Below are 4,450 nucleotides of genomic sequence, written 5' to 3'. Positions count from 1 at the left end.
ATATATATAGACACACACACACACACTTATTATAAAGCGTGAATAATTTTTCTTATTGTTCATTTAAATAATTTTTTAAATATTCATAACTTCATTGAAACAATTTAAATTTGTAAAAATTCAATTGTATATGATAATTGGGTATTTGGGTAGGGTATGAGTATCTGATAATCCGATGGGTATGGGGATGGGGATGAATTTAATAAATGGGTATGGGGATGGAGGTATGAAATCCGACCCATACCCTACCTATTGTCATCCCTAGTCATAACTTTGCCAAGTATAATTTAAAAAAATCTTTAAAATTTTCCTCATCCTTGCGTAAGCCTCAAAATAATTTTTTTTATTACGATAACATCTTACTCACCCATTTTTACTCTTACATGTCGGTTCCATAATTTTTTGAATTGATCCGACATATAAAAATAAATAAGGACCATTAGATGCATCTTAAGCTAATATCCGATCCTCATGCTAACATCTCACTAGAGTAAGATTAACAACCATCATAATAGTAATAATGATAACGATATTAGTAATAACAATTGTGTGTTGTTAACAGAAATTTAAAAAAAAAATTACAATAATTATATTTTTTATTACAATAATAATATACATAAACGAAAAAACATTTTTATTAGCGATAGCGATTAAAAAAAATAGTTGCAGTAATAACAATAACAACGACAACAAGAATGTCAACAATTATTTTAATGCCGCTCAAATTTAATCAATGACTACCTTATTTTTAAAAAAAAAACTAGGTATACATCCATTTCAAAGTTGGATATAAGTAATTTTTTTGTACCCAGTATTTTACCCGTGCAATGAACGTAATGTTATTTTATGTAATAAATTATTAAGTATTAACATTTGAAAATCTATTAAAATTATTGATATAATATAATGAATATATTTAAATTTAAAATATTATTATAAAAAATTATTATATCAAAAATGTTTATATACATTTAAATGAGGATAGAAATTTCTACCGTTAAATTAATTTATTTATCTTGATTGATTGTAACTGTTACTAATAAAAATAAATCTAAAAAATCATACATTATTTTGTTTATCAAGAGTTTAAAAAATTAATAAATATTTTTCAAAAATTAAAAATTTTTGTCTTTTATTAGATGAATAAATTTTTGATTAAAAATTTTAATTATTTTTAGAACATNATATCTGTGTGTGTGTGTGTGTGTGTGTGTGTGTGTGTGTAAGTCGAGAGAGGTTAATAGTAACTACTTTTGGTGAGGTTCTTTCTAATATTCCAAAATTGCCCTTAATGTTTTTTTATATTAATAAAGTGTCAAACGTTTAATGAAAGATAAATGTAGTTTAGTGAATAAAGTGTTGATTTCCTAGGTCCAAGTATGAGTTCAATCCAAATTTGGTTCATTTTATTGAACAACTACAATTTTATTTGTTTTTCATTAAAAAAAATTAATATTTCAAAATTACAGTTTAGTCGGTCATTATTTTTTCCACAATTATGGTATGACCTCATTTAAAAACAAACCAAATTAATTATAAAAATATGTATAACATGCTAAATGTGACTAGGATATATTATAATTGCATGTAGTTACATTTATATAACACAATCAGATTCACAATAACTATTCATTATGTGTGTATCGATTTGTGTTCATCCACACTAGACGAGTTAGCGCACGCAGACTCAAGTATATATTACAGAAAGTTGAACAACATTATTTTTTTTTGCCCTAACCTCGAATTGTTTCTTGTTGATCTGAATTTTAACATATTTCATTGAATGAATTATCTCAAAAGATATATGTGATGTAGTAGTAGAATTCAAGTGTAGATATCGATGTTTCATTGATTTCAAGGCTTGGCATGCCGACCTTCTTGACCGGCATAGTTGGGGGAAGGACAACAGCAAGATGGACCACCGTAACCCCGACAGCAAAACAGGTGACAGTGAGGTCCAATAGTACCACCTGTGAGCATAGAATTTGACATATTTCCGGGTTTTAATACCAGTGAAAATAATAAAATTGATTCAGTAAGTTGATCTAATTATGATTTTGATCCAATAACTTATCAAACTTTCGTATCAGTCCAATAATTTTACATTTTATTCGAAAGTTTGGGATTGGGCCAATAAATTTTTGAAATAAAATAATAATTATGTAGAGTCTGTGGACAACGATGAATTAATTTTCATTTTTTTTTAAATAAAATAGCCATATTAATATTAATCTATAAAAACACCCACAATCAAACTCAAATATTTTAATTTCTAAACATAGTCTCCTCATATTTTTCTCACATTTCACTTAAAATCTCCCACATAATACCAATTATTCGATTAATTTTTCCTCTAAATCCCTGTTACTTTAAATTTTTCCTTGTTTCTATAGCTTCAACTATCATCTAGCCATTGTGAAATTGAAGCAACTATTTCAATTGAAATTAATAATAATAAAAAAGATCCAAAATGATTGTTTTAAGTTTGATTCGAGGATGAAGTCTTCCAAATTAAAAATAATAATAATTTAATGATGGAGTATGCTGAAATGTTTATATCAGAAAGTGCAAGTTGTCAAATATACCTTGATAAAGTAGCATATACACATTTAAAGTAACTATTCTTACCTGAATCCTTAGTAATGGAAGTCTCAGCCAATTCCATGGCAACTACCTCGGAGGAAATGAGAAGAAATGTGGCAATTAAAATGCCAAGAAATAGAAGTCCCTTGAGCCCCATGTTCGGTTTGGTTTTGAATAAGAATTAATGTAGGCGTATTCAACTCGATCTCTATTTATGGAAGCATACGTTTGGTATGGGATGTTGTAGCGTAGGATCTCCCCAAAATTTCGATATCCTGTGTAGGCCCATATTTAGTTGGCTGTTGGGAAAATGTCTTCACTTAGCCTGTCAAGTCAAGAACCGATCGGACCGTTGTACCGATCGAACCAGTGTCAAGAACCAATTTGAGCGTTTCATTTTTTTTAAAAAAAAATTATAGCATTTGATTATTTTTATATTTAAAATTTCATTTTTGGTTATATATATTTTATTGGGATTATTTTTTTAAAAATAATTATTTTAGTAGTATTTTATTTGCTTTATTTTTTATTTAAATATATATATATAATCATATTTGATATTTTTTTGAATCACGATTATATTTGTTATTTTGATTATACATATGTTGTTTAAATTTTAAATTTGAATTATTATTTATATATACATTTAAGATGTTTAAAATTTAAAATATATTATTTACTATATTATATTTTTATTTTTTTATATATTTATAATATAACAATGTTATAATATAATAATCGTCCAGTGTGATCGTTCAATTGAATCGATTCTTCCTGTTAAACTATTATTTTAATATAGATCGGTTCGATCACTGATCCGATTATCAAAACATGGTTTCATTTAATGAACAAAAATAACTTACATTTCAACAAATTGTTCACTTCTCCTTGGTGGGGATTGGGTAAGGCCGTAAATGAACCGACCATGTTCTCGAATTTTTCGAGCCAACTAGATAAATAATTGATTTGTATTTGAAACAATCGAACTCGAGTAGAATTCGAACATGTTCAAATTGAAGTTATATATAATTGTAAATACATCCCAAGTTTCACTAATTAATTTGAAACCGTTAATTAAAGGGACTCTACTATAATAATATAGTAAGATAAAAAGATATAAAATTTAGGACAAATTAAATTGATATCGCAAATAGAATTTAATATTGTAATGTTTTTCTGATTAATAATTAGAGGAACAAGAAATTAATTTATATCCGTGAATTACTCGAAATTTATTTGATTCTATTTAATAAGCCCTTTATGATTACCATCCAATTTTGGTTTGATTTTGAATAAGAATTAATGTAGGCACATTCGAATCTTAATTTAAAGAATCAAAAATTGGGATGCTATGAGTAGTCCCTTATCTAGCCGGGGAAAATAATTTTTTTGGTCATTAATTTTTTTTTTATTTTGAGTTTTGGTTCAATAAATTTTTAAAGTTTATTTTTGATTCAATAACTTCGATATTTTTTGTTTCCCGTCATGTTACATTGAAATATTAACGTGACACTGCAAAATACTAATCTGATATTGTAACACTACAAAAAAACGTTTGGAATAGCGACGGTTGACAAACCGTCGCATACTAATATTAGCGACGGTTTTTTTCTACCGTCGCCAATAGCGACGGTTATTCATTAACTGTCGCCGATCAGATCGGCCACGGTTTATCAAAAACCGTCGCTAAAGGCAACTGTTTATTGGAAACCGTTCGCATTTTCGGTTTTTTTACTTTGTACTAACATTTTTTTGTATTAATTTCGTAGATTTAATTTTAATTTTTTCGGTGTATTGTATTTATGAAATTTTTCGTAGTATTTTGATTAATTTTAATTTTTTTTTATAGAAAACTGTCGCTTCATTA

The 4,450-nt window shown here is 26.9% G+C and overlaps 1 long non-coding RNA gene across 1 annotated transcript; it reads right to left on the bottom strand.

Annotated features, from left to right (window-relative positions):
• Window positions 1–1,573: 1,573 nt before the first annotated feature.
• Window positions 1,574–2,948, bottom strand: LOC140974123 (uncharacterized). The gene is made up of 2 exons (XR_012174730.1): window positions 2,629–2,948; window positions 1,574–1,970 (listed from the first exon to the last, which is right to left on the bottom strand). It is a non-coding gene; the product is annotated as an uncharacterized lncRNA (long non-coding RNA).
• Window positions 2,949–4,450: the final 1,502 nt, after the last annotated feature.

This window comes from Primulina huaijiensis, chromosome 3, assembly GCF_012295235.1.
Source record: "Primulina huaijiensis isolate GDHJ02 chromosome 3, ASM1229523v2, whole genome shotgun sequence".
NCBI lineage: Eukaryota > Viridiplantae > Streptophyta > Magnoliopsida > Lamiales > Gesneriaceae > Primulina > Primulina huaijiensis.
The sequence above is the reverse complement of the archived record's forward strand: the minus strand, read 5'-3'. Positions and strand labels throughout refer to the sequence as shown.